Source organism: Carcharhinus amblyrhynchos, chromosome 2 (genome assembly GCF_965287045.1).
Source record: "Carcharhinus amblyrhynchos chromosome 2, sCarAmb.v2.hapA, whole genome shotgun sequence".
Taxonomy (NCBI): Eukaryota; Metazoa; Chordata; class Chondrichthyes; order Carcharhiniformes; family Carcharhinidae; genus Carcharhinus; species Carcharhinus amblyrhynchos.
In genome coordinates, this window is record NC_137325.1 from 39947442 (window position 1) to 39960477 (window position 13036).

At 42.2% G+C, this 13036-nt stretch overlaps 1 protein-coding gene across 6 annotated transcripts in view; it reads right to left on the minus strand.

Moving 5' to 3' along the window:
• tmem108 (transmembrane protein 108) overlaps positions 1-11862 on the minus strand; it is a 164525-nt gene extending 152663 nt beyond the window's left edge. For all 6 annotated transcript variants that reach the window (XM_080215931.1, XM_080215913.1, XM_080215904.1 and 3 more), the window contains exons 1-2: positions 11776-11862; positions 11223-11317 (exon numbers count right to left, since the gene is read on the minus strand). The gene's annotated coding sequence lies outside the window, so the exon portion shown is untranslated. The remainder of the gene's footprint in view (positions 1-11222; positions 11318-11775) is intronic.
• Positions 11863-13036: the final 1174 nt, after the last annotated feature.

Consider the following 13036-nt stretch of genomic DNA (forward strand, 5'->3'; position numbering starts at 1 on the left):
GAGGAAAGAGTTGGCCCAAGTAAACTGGGAATAAATAATTGAGGGCAGGACAGTTCAGGGACAATGCTGGATATTCGGGGCGATTTGAATATCTGTCAACTAAAGTATATTTCTGAGAGGGAGAGGAATTGTGAAAAGGAAGAAAAAATATTCCATGGCTAGACAAGGAAGTCAAAGAGGACATAAAGGCAAAACCTAGGGCATACCAAATTGCAAAAACTAGTGGCAAGCCGGAAGATTGGGGGAAGGTCAAAGTTCAGCAAAAGGCTACTAAAAATAGAATCAAAAGAGCTAAGATGAACAACGCAAGGAAACTTGCAGAAAACATAAACACAGATACCAAAAGCTCCTTTAAGCATATAAAAAGGAAGAGAGTAGTTAAAATGAATGTTGGCCCTTTAAAGGACAATACTGGTGAGGTATTAAAGGGGAACACAGAGATGATGGAGGCACTAAACCAATATTTTGCCTTTGTCAAATGTAACTAGATTGATTACGAAGTGTGTGGACAACACAAAGGTTGGCGGATTTGCGGATAACGATGAGGACCATCAAAGGATAAAGCAGGATATCGATCAGTTGGAGACTTGGGTGGAAAAATGGCAGATGGAATTTAATCCGGACAAATGTGAGATAATGCATTTTGGAAGGTCTAATACAGATAGGAAATATGCAGTAAATGGCAGCACCCTTAAGAATATTAATAGGCAAACGGATCTGGGTGTGTAGGTACACAGGTCACTGAAAGAGGCAATGCAGGTGGAGAAAGAAGGTAGTCAAGAAGGCATACGGCATGCTTGTCTTCATCGGTCGGGGTACTGAGTTTAAAAATTGGCAAGTGATGTTGCAGCTTTATAGAAACTTAGTTAGGCCACACTTGAAATATAGTGTTCAATTCTGGTCGCCACACTACCTGAAGGATGTGGAGAGGGTACAGAAATGATTTACCAGGATGTTGCCTGGTATGGAGGGTATTAGCTATGAGGAGAGATTGGAGAAACTTGGGTTTGTTCTCACTGAAGTGATGGAGGTTGAGGGGAGACCTGATAGAAGTTTACAACATTATGAGAGGCATGGACAGAGCGGATAGTCAGAAGCTTTTTCCCAGTGTGAAAGAGTCAATTACTAGGGGGCATAGGTTTAAGGTGTGAGGGGCAAGGTTTAAAGGAGATGTACAAGGCAGATTTTTTACACAGAGAGTAGTGGGTGCCTGGAACTCATTGCCACGGGAGGTAGTGGAAGCAGATACGGTAGTGACTTTTAAGAGGCATCCTGACAAGTACATGAATAGGATGGAAATAGAGGGATATGGTCCCCGGATGGTTGGGGGTTTTAGTTAAGTCAGGCAGCATGGTCGATGCAGGGCTGGAGGACTGAAGGGCCTGTTCCTGTGCTGTAATTTCTTTGTTCATTACAGTAGAGAATAATGAAAACTTTCCAAAAACTGTCATTAATACAGAGTAACTTGTTGCAATAACCATCACCAGGGAGAAGATGTTGAATAAACTAATGGAATTAAAGGCAGATAAGTCTCCGGGACGTGATGGCCTGCACCCTAGGGTATTAAAGGAGATGGCAGAGATAGAGGATGCATTTGTTGTGATATTTTAAAATTCCATGGATCCTGCTAAGGTCCCAGGAGGTTGGAAATATGCCGATGAAAAGCAAGAGGGGCAAAAAGTAGGAAACTAAAGGCCAGTTAACTTGAATTCTCTGGTGGGGAAGTTGCTGGAATTAATCATTAAGGTGGAGATGAATGAGCATTTGGAAAGGCAAAGTTCAATCCAACAATATCAGCATGGTTTTATGAAGGGCAAGTCATGCTTGACAAACTTGCTTGAGTTCTTTGAGGACCAGCAAGGTAGATAATGGGGGACCTATGGATATGGTATATCTGGATTTCCAGAAGGCATTTGACAAGGTACCACATAAAAAACTGGTCCAGAAGGTGAGATTGCAGGTGGGGGGGTTGTGTGTGTGTGCGGTGGTGGTGGTGGTGGAGGAAAGGAGAGAGAGAGAGGGAGAAAGAAAGAATTGTGATAAATGGGTCCTTCACTGGCTGACAAAATGTAATTAGCAGGGTGTCGCAGGGGTCAATCCTGGGGCCTCAACTGTTTACAATCTACACAGATGATCTGCAAGCAGGGACAGAGTGTAACATGGTAAAATTTGCAGATGATAATAAAATAGGTGGGACAGCAGACAGTGAAGAGGGTATAAAGATTTTACAGATGGATATAAATAAACTAGGAGAACACGCCAAAATTAGCAGAAGCTGTATAATGGTGGATAAGTGTGAGGTTGTCCATTTTGGCAGAAAAAAATAGAAAGGCTAATTATTATCGAAATGGAAAATAGATTTAAAATGTGTTCAGGCAGAAGGATCTGGGTATCTATGTTCATGAATCATAAAGAGTAGCTATGCAGATGCAGCATATAATAAAAAAGGCAAATGGAATGCTGGCATTCATTACAAAGGGACTGGAGAGTAGAAAAAGTACTGTTGCAATTATTTGGGTGTTGGTGAGACCATATCTGGAGGATTGTGTCCAGTTTGGTCTCCTTATTTGAGGAAGGATGTGGTAGTATTGGAGGCAGTTCAGAGGAGGTTCACCAGATTGATTGCAGGGATGAAAAGAACATATCAGGAGAGATTTAACAGTTTGGGCTTAAACTTGCTGGAGTTTAAAAGCATGAGAGGGGATCTGAACAAAGTATATAAAATTTCAAAAAGATTGATAAAGTAAATGTAGACCGCAGACCAAATGTTTCCTCTTATGGGGCAATCTAGAACAAGATGCCATAGGTATAGGTTGAGAGGTGGTAGATTTAAATCAGAGATGTAGAGGAACTACTTCTCGCAGAGGGTGGTGAACTTGCTGCCCCATAGCGCAATGGAGTCTGAACCGTTAATTGGCTTCAAGAGGAGATAAATATATTTCTAATAAAAAAGGGATAAGAGAATATGGGGAATAGGTACGGAGGTGGATTTAGCACGAGGGAGAGATCAGCCATGATTTGATTGAATGGCGGAGCAGGCTCGGAGGGTTAAATTTGCTGATTTCTGCTCCTAATTCCCATGTTCCTATGCCTGTCGGAGCTTCCAATACCTCCCATTCCTTTGTTAAACTGTGCAAATTCCTCACAGTACCTTTTCCTTAATTCTGTACATACGCTTCTTTTCCAGAGTGAAGACTGAAGTATTCATTTAACACCCTTCAAATATTATGTGGCCTCACACACAGATTGCCCTTTTTGGTTTCTAATGGGCCCTGATTTTGCCTGGTAATGTATTTCCCTTTAATGTATTTATAAAATATCTTAGGATTCTCCCTAATTCTGTTCACAAGTCCTTTTTCATGCCCCATTTTTGCTTTTTTTGCTTTCTTAAGTTCTCTCTTGCACTTCCTATATTCCTCTTAATTCCAGTTGAATTGCTCCCTTTGTATTTGCTAAAAGCCATTGTCTTATTCCTCATCCAGTCTTGAATTGTCCTAGACATCCAGGATTCCCAGAACTTATTGCCTCTACATTCCCCTCTAAAGGTTACATGTTGGACCTGTACTCTCCCCAGCTCCTTTTTGAATGCCCCTTATTGCTCCTCTGTAGACTTACCCACAAGGAACTGTTCTCAATTGATTTCTGGCCAGATATTTTAATAAAATCTGCCTTTCTTCAATCCAAAGCCATCTTTTGCAGGCCATCTTTCTCCTGTAGCGTGTTATGGTCTCTACTGATAAAATGCTCCTCTACTGCCACATTGCATACTTGTCTGGCTTTGTTCCAGAACTAGATCCAGCACTGCATCATCTCTTGTTGGGCCTTCCACATATTGATACAAAAAAATTTCAAGAAATCCACCCTCTCTAAAACTTTAGCACAATTACTATCCCAACTTATGTTGCAGAAATTGAAATGCCCTACGATAATTACCCGATTATTACTCTTACACAGTTCAATGAACTGTCAATGTATTTGTTCCTCTATTTCCCGCTGACTATAATACACCTGCAGTAATGTGGCTTCCCCCTTAACATTCTAAGTTCTATCCACAAAGCCTCGTTTGACGATGCTTCCAAGATATCTGCTCTCTTTATTGCCCTTAGGGGCAGCACAGTGGCACAGTGGTTAGCACTGCTGTCTCACAGCTCCAGGGACCTGAGTTCGATTCCCAGCTTGGGTCACTCCCTGCATCTGCGCAGGTTTCCTCCCACAGTGCAAAGATGTCTGCGTTAGGTGGGTTTGCCATGCTAAATTGCCCCTTGGTGTCCTGGGACGTATAGATTAGCACGATTAGCAGAGTAAATACAATGGATTACGGGGATAGGGCCTCAGCATGATTGTTATTGGTGCCGACTCGATGGGCTGAATGGCCTCCTTCTGGCCATAGGATTTCTAATATTCATAATAAATTATCAACAATAAATTATAATTTATTAATATATGAAAAAAAATAATCTATGCATCTCAGAATACCAATGCAGGTGGAGAAGGTAATCAAGAAGGAGGCTGATGGAGGCATGCTTGCCTCTATCAGCCGGGGCACTGAGTTTAAAAATTAGCAAGTCATGTTACAGCTTTATCGAACCTTGGTTCGGCTGCACTTGGAATATAGTGCTCAAATTTGATCGCCACACTACCAAAACCACACTGGAGGTTTTGGGGCAGGTACAGAAAAGATCTACAAGGATGTAACCTGGTATTTAGGGCATTAGCTATGAGGAGAGGTTGGAGAAACTTAGTTTGTTCTCACTGGAATGACAGACCTTACAGGGCGACCTGATAGAAGTCTACGCATGGACAGAGTGGATAAAGAATGAAGAAAACTACAGCACAGGAACAGGCCCTTCGGCCCTCTAAGCCTGCACCAACCATGCTGCCTGACTTAACTAAAACCCCGGGCACTTCTGGGGAACATACCCGTCTATTCCCATCCTATTCATGTACTTGTCAAAATGCCTCTTAGGAGGGGCACTACCATATCCGCTTCTACTACCTCCCCTAGCAATGAGCTCCAGGCACCCACTACTCTGTGTAAAAAAATCTGCCTCGTACATCTCCTTTAAACCTTGCCCCTCACATCTTTAACCTACACCCCCTAGTAACTGACTCTTCCACCCTGGGGAAAAAGCTTCTGATTATCCACTCTGTCCATGCCTCTCATGATCTTGTAGACTTCTATCAGGACTCCTCTCAATCTCCATCGCTCCAGTGAGAACAAACCAAGTTTCTCCAACCTCTCCTCATAGCTGATGCCCTCCATACCAGGCAACATCCTGATAAGTCATAAGCTTTTCCCCACTGTGGAAAAGTCAATTACTAGGGAGCATAGGTTTAAAGGAGATGTACAAGCAGGTGCAAGGGGCAAGGTTTAAAGGAGATGTACAAGCAGGTTTTTTTTTACACGGAGGGTGGTAGACACTTGGAAATCGCTGCCAGAGGTGGTAGTGGAAGCAGATACAACAGTGACTTTTAAGGGGTGTCTTGACAAATACGTGAATAGGATGTGAATGGAGGGATATGGTTCCCGGAAGGGTAGGGGATTTTAGTTGAGTTGGACAGCATGGTCAGTGCAGGCTTGGAGGGCTGAAGGGCTGTTCCTGTGCTGTAATTTTCTTTGTTCTTTATTTGTTGACCGTTATGCATGTGTCTTCTAGATTTCCAATATTACAGCTAAAAGGCTTGTAGAGGAGTAATTACATTTTTTTACCAGATGAAGACCACCCACAGAAACACAATCAGATCAAGTATCAAATTTTACATCAAAATTATTCAAGGAAGTTATGGATAGCTTAGGAGTAAAACAATTTAAATCAACTGTGTAACATCCAGAATCATAAGCAGCATTAAACTTTAAAGACCATGTTGTGGTCCTATAGTCAAGATTATTCAGAGGTATGGGATAAAGGAATTCCATTTGTACTTTTTGTAATTAGGGATGCACCCAATGAACCAAGTGAATTCAGTCTATTTGAATTGATTTTTGGTTATGAGGTCAGAGGAGCACATGAATTTCTCAAGGAAAATTTGGTGAGTCAGTGTCCTGAGACTACATTTTGGACTGTGTCAAATTTTAGGGAGAGATTAAATAGTGTGTGTGAGGTAGCTAGACAGCATTTGAATGTGACAAACATGTGATGAAACAGGAAGTGGATGAGGTCAAAAATTCATAGCTTTGTTTGTGGGGATAAAATATTAGCATTACTAACAGTGGTAGGTGAACTTTTAAAAGCAAGGTTTAGTGGGCTGTATCAAATAGATAGGAAATTAAGTGAGGTGAATTATTTGAAAAGAACTCCAGACAGAAGGAAAACTCACAGGGGTGTCATGTGAACATGCTCAAATGGTATTTTGATTGGGAAGGAAATGGTGGCTCAGTGGTTAACACTGCTGCCGCACAGCGCCAGGGATCTGGGTTCAATTCTGGCCTCGGGTGATTGTCTGTGTGGAGTCTGCACATTCTCCCCACGTCTGGATTTTCTCTGGGTGCTCTGGTTTCCTCCCACAGTCCAAAGATGCGTGGATTAGGTGGATGTGCCATCCTAAATTGACCATTAGTGTCAGGGGATTAGTAGGATAAATACATGGGCTTTTGGGGATAGAGCCTGGGTGGGATTGTGGTTGGTGCAGACTCATTTGGGCTAACAATCCTCTTTCTGCACTGTAGGGTTTCTATGATTCTGTGGTTTCTATGATTCTAGGAGGATGTGTTATTGGTTACAACTCACTGAAGAACCAAATCCAGATTATTTTGAATTTGACATTCCTCAAATTAACTTCCTCATTATCCAATTTACCAGAAACTGGAGTAAATTATTGAGTTACCATCTGAAGCAAAATCAAAATGACCTGTAAAATATATTACAATCCCATGGAGGTATATGTGGGAATAACCTGAAAGTACTAAAATGATTGTGAATGAGATAGATATGGAAAATGCTGTTCCAATTGCGCAAAATCCGTATAGACCTAATCCTCCCAAGTTGGCACAGGTTCACAGGATCATGGAATTACTACAGTGCAGAAGGAGGCTATTTGGCTCATTGAGTCTGCACTGACCACAATCCCACCCAGGTCCTATCCCCGCAACCCCATTTATCCTGCTAGTCCCCCTGACATTAAGGGGGGGTATTTAGCATGGCCAATCTCCTTAACCTGCATTGAGTACAGGTAGATTGGATTCCTGAGAAGACTGTTTGAGATTGATTGGATGCACCTGAGTGCCTGGCTGCTATTCAAGACACAGGCTGTGGAGAGGATTCTCTCCTGCAGAATTGTTTGAGTTTCCAGCCAGAAGGAAGGGAGGAGGAGGAGACGCCACCTGCCTGCCGTTGGAGGATGGTCTTTGAACAGAAGTACAAAGAGCGCCTGTTCGAGGGTAACTCCACATCTGACGTGGGAGTCTTTCAAAGACCAGCTGATTAGACTACAGGAGAGGCAAGTTCCTGTGAAAATGAAGGTCAGGAATGGTAAGATTCTGGAACCTTGGATGATAGGGAAAATTGTCAGCTTGGTCAAGAAAAAAAAGGAAGCCTACATAAGATCTAGGCAACTCAAAACAGGTAAAGCCCTTGAACAATATAGAGAAAGCATCAGGAGTTAGGAGAGCTAAAAGAGGCTATGAAAAGTCCTTGGCCAGTAAGGTTAAGAAGAAACCCAGGGTATTTTATACTTATATCAGGAGCAAGAGAGTAGCTCAGGAAAGAGTATGCCCATTTAAGTGTAAAGGAGGGAGGGTACATGTGGAGCCAGAGGAAGAGGGTGAGATCCTTAATGAGTGCTTTGCATCAATATTCACCAAAGAGGGGGACATGTTGGGATGTTGAGGCAAGGGGTGTACTCTTGGGCAGGTCAATGTAAAGAAGGAGAAAGTATCGCATGTCTTAAAATATCTTTTAAAATAGATTGTGAGGAAGGGTGTCGAAGTTTGCAGGGTGACTTGGACAGGTTGCAGAGCTGGGCCGCGAGGTGGCGGATGGAGTTTAATGCGGAGAAGTGTGAGGTAATCCATTTCGGTAGGAATAACAGATGTGTTGAGTATAGGGCTAACGGGAGGACTTTGAATAGAGTGGAGGAGCAGAGGGATCTAGGTGTATGTGTACATAGATCCCTGAAAGTTGGGAATCAAGTAGATAAGGTTGTTAAGAAGGCATACGGTGTCTTGGCGTTTATTGGTAGGGGGATTGAATTTAGGAGTCGCAGCGTCATGTTGCAACTGTACACAACTCTGGTGCGGCCGCACTTGGAGTACTGTGTGCAGTTCTGGTCCCCACATTACAGGAAGGATGTGGAGGCTTTGGAGAGGGTGCAGAGGAGGTTTACCAGGATGTTGCCTGGTATGCAGGGGAGGTCCTATGAGGAGAGACTGAGGGATTTGGGGTTGTTTTCACTGGAAAGAAGGCGGCTAAGAGGGGATCTTATAGAAACATATAAGATGATTAGAGGTTTAGATAGGGTGGATGGTGATAGCCTGTTTCCTCGGATGGAGAAATCTAGCACGAGGGGGCATGGCTTTAAATTAAGGGGGGGTAGTTATAGGACGGATGTCAGGGGCAGGTTCTTTACCCAGAGGGTGGTGAGGGACTGGAATGCCCTGCCTGCTGCAGTTGTAAATGCGCCTAGTTTGGGGGCGTTTAAGAGATTGGTGGATAGGTTTATGGACGAAAAAGGAGTGGTTTAGATTAGTGGGTCAATGTTTTTTTTTAAAAATAAGACTGGTCGGCGCAACATTGTGGGCCGAAGGGCCTGTTCCGCGCTGTAATGTTCTATGTTCTATGTTCTATCTTATGCTAGACAAGTCCCCAGAACCAGATGGGATCGATTCCAGGATACCGTGGGAGGCAAGGGAGGAATTAGCAAGGGCCTTAACAGATATCTTTGTATCCTCTTTGGCCACAGATGAGCTTTCAGAGAATTGGAGAATGGCCAATGTTGTTCCTTTGTTTAAGAAGGGAAACAGAGAGCTGGTGAGCCTAACGTCAATGGTGGAGAAGTCGTTGAAGATTGAGAGACAGGAATTATTCTCAGTTGGAAGTAAATAAACTTGTTAGTGATAGGCAGCATGGTTTTGTGTGGGCAAGATCATGTCTCACCAACATAATTGAGTTTTTTGAGGAGATGACAAGAATGATTGATGACGGAAAGGTGGTAGGTGCTATATACATGGATTTTATATGGCATTTGACAAAATCCCTCGTGGAAGGCTGGCACAAAAGGTAAAGACTCATGGGATCCAGGGCGAGATGGCTAGATGGATACAAAGCTCGCTTGCTCATAGAAGGCAGAGAGTAGTGGTGGAAGGATGCTTTTCAAAATAAAGATCAGTAACTAGGTGTGTTCCACAGGGTTCAGTTTAAGGATCTTTGTTATTTGCAACATATATAAATGATCTGATGGAAAATGTAGGTGGTCTGATTGCCAATTTTCGTGTCATCCACAAACTTAGTAGAGTTGATTATAGTGACAAGCATTGTCAAAAGGATACAGCAGTATATTTTCTAGAATGCAGACTTGGGCAGTGAAACAGCAGGTGGAGTTTAATCCAGACAAATGCAAGGTGACGCATTTTGGATGATCAAATTCAGGTGCAAATCATACAGTAAATGGTAAAACCCTTAAGAATATTGACATAGTGAGATCTGGCCATACATGTCCATCGATCCCTGAAAGTGGCAACAAAAGTTGATAAGGTGGTGTAGAAAGCTTATGTGCTTGCCTTCATTGGCTGGGGCATAAAAGTGAGTATGAAAGTTGGTGAGTTACATTACAACTGTATAAAACTTTATTTAGGCTGCATTTGGAATATTATGTGCCATTCTGGTCGCCACACTACCAGATGAACATGGATGTTTTGGAAAGGGTGCAAAGAGGGTTTACTAGAATGTTGTCTAGATATAAGGAGAGGTTGGATAAATTTGGATTTATTTCACTGTAAAGACAGATGCTGAGGGATGATCTGATAGAAGTCTACAAAATTGAGGTATCAATAGGATGAATAGTGAGAGAATTTTTCTCAGGGTGGAAGGGTTGACTACAAGAGGGCACAGGTTTAAGGTGAAAGGTGGTAAGTTCAGGGGAAACGTGCAGAGAATGTTTTTCACGCAGGGATTGGGGCGGGTGGGTGTGTGCTTGGAATGCATTGCCAGTGAGGTGGTGGAAGCAGACACATTAACAACATTCAAGATGCATCTTGATAGGCACATGAACGGGAGACAAACAGAGGGATAGAAACAGCACACTGGCGCAGGCCAAAGGGCCTGTTCCTACGTTGAATTCTACCAGTGTAAACTACTAGCGGAAAATGATGGTCAAAGGCTGTGTTTCTTAATTTCCAAATTCTGCTGCTAGTGGCTAAGATTCTCCACAGCAGCACATACTTGTAAAATTTCCCCACAGTGACCAAAGGATTCTTCCCCAGAAGCTATGTAGTAGAGTATGAAATTAATAGGTAACAGGTTTGACTCCTAACCAAAACAAGTGGGTTTCTTGAGGGGGGGGGGAAGCTGCATAACTCAACACATCTAATCAGAATTGAATTTATAATTAGAATTCTCCCACTAAATTCAATATGAAACATTAAAAAAAATCGGTCAAACCATATGAAAATAAAATTAGACATCAGTAGCTAAAGTGTATAATCAACTAATTTCTTGTAGAGAGAGGTGAATTATTTCAGGCTGACTTCATTTAATGCAATGAAATATGGAATCGACCAGTTATTTTTATCAGAATACTGCTGTTATCTAAATACCACTGTAGTATAATAGGTTATTCCATAGAATAAAATCTTTACAGTGCGAAGAGGCCATTTGGCCCATTGACTCTGACTCTGCACCAACTCTCCAAAAGAGCATCCCACCCAGGCCCTCCCTTCTGCCCTATCCCCATAATCCCACATGTTTACCACGGCTAATCCATGCAACCTGCACATTTTTGGACTGTGGGAGGAAACCAGAGCCCAGAGGAACCCACGCAAAACATAGGGTGTATCTGTAAACTCCACACAGTTCCAAAAGGCCTGAATTGAACGCAGATCCCTGGTGCAGCAGTGCTATTCCAACTGTACACAGTCAAAAGAAAGTCATATTCTATTAACACAATGTGCATTTTCAAAGAAAGCTCCTCCCCATTATGTTACCTGACAATCTCATTTATTATTCTCTCTACACCTGAACAGTAACTAGTAAACATGCAAATTAATAGTCTAGAAAACAAAACCTTACCTTGATGTGGGATGCACGGAATCCCTGAAATGCACCTGCATCCCCACAGGTCATCAGCTTTCTCCTTAACGTATTATTTTCTTTCTTCTCATTTACTGTAACGGACGCGAGTTGAAAAATAAAGAATGACTCATCACAGTTTATTGTGTTTTTCCACCAACACAAACGCTAAATATATTTAGAGATGCAAACTGCCGGCGAAGAAAAGGGACAAATCTTTCAACACATGACAGATTCAAAGATCCGGAGATTCGCTACTCAAAATGAACTAGTGCAAGGTTGACGGAACATATTATAGCGAATCTCCTTAAACGTTAATTATTTATTTGCATATTTCCAGTTTTTATTAAATGTTATAAAACCGTAAAAGACCATCCTTGATTAACAAAAAAGACAGACGGCGTAAAGATTGCGTCTCCATCTCCGAGGAATAAAGGATGGCGCGGGTGGGGGGGGCGGCTGGCGGAGGGGGAGGCTATTGATTAGAATTTAAAACAAAAAAAGTCTAATGATTGTTATGCGCTCCTTGACGGAAAAAAAACTGAAGACGTACCTGACTTGAAGTGCACAATCTTCCTCCAAATTATCGTAAAGAAACCTTCAGCCCACAAACGGTGCACTCCAGATTATTCTGCACTGGTCAAACCAATGGCACATGTTGCCGAGCCTTGGTCACATGACAGCAATGACCAATCGTTGAAATCTTATCCGCAGTGGAACTCTCCAGGGAAGGTTTTAAAATAGCTCCAGTTTGTTTAAAGACAGACACAATAACGAGAAGCTGTTGACAGAACTGTCTGCCTCTGAAGATTGGTGATGTGTTTCTGCGGTAGCAGTTTACTCGCGCGATTCATACTAGTATAGTGACAAGGTGTAAGCCTACACAGAATGACAAAATGAGATGTTGGAATGGGAGACTTGTGTTGCAACAAAATTCCAATGAGCACTTCCTGTCGCAGCAAGGTCAATTTTATTCGAAAGGAAGAGCTGAGTCAAACTGACGAGCATTATGATGAAGACTAATAACAGAGCAGCAGCAAACGTCTTATTCAGTTGGTACGTTTGAGGAAAATGTTGCAACCTTTCACATTTCGATGCATTTGCGATTCGTATATAGTATTATGCTTTAAAAATAGTGGCTGTATCATTAAGACAAATAAAATGTATGTATCTCAATTATAAGTGTTTAATGGCTTGTGTCAATAATGTTACAAGGAACATTCAATGTGATGCTGACATCGTGTTGATTATGTCGATGAGCTGTTTAAAAAATGGAAAAATTAAAGTTGGCGCCACTAATTTATACCATTAAAGTCTGAATAGTTTCAGATAATGTTTGAATCCTTCCTCTCTTTCACTTAAAATGCTCTAGCAAAATTACAAATCATGTGTCAAAAATGTACACGCATATGAATTAGGAGTAGAAATAGGACATTAGGCTGCAGAATTATATGGAACAGGGGTGGCAGGATAGCCAGCAGTACTGCCTCAGCTCCAGAAACCTGGGTTCAATTCCAGCCTTGGGTCGCTGTCTGTGTGGAGTTTGCACATTCTCCCTGTATCTGCATGGGTTTCCTCCCACAGTCCAAAGATGTGTGCATTAGGTTGATTGGCTATGCTAAATTGACTTGTGTCAGGGGGATTAGCAGGGTAAATGTCTGGGGTGGGATTGTGGTCTGTGCAGACTCGATGGGCTGAATTGTTTCCTCCTACACTGTAAGGGTTCTATTAGAACACTGCTTGACTGGAAACTAGTATAGATCAGTCTGTATGGGCCTGTCTTGATTAAGGGCATGGGTAGCAGAATTTTGCAG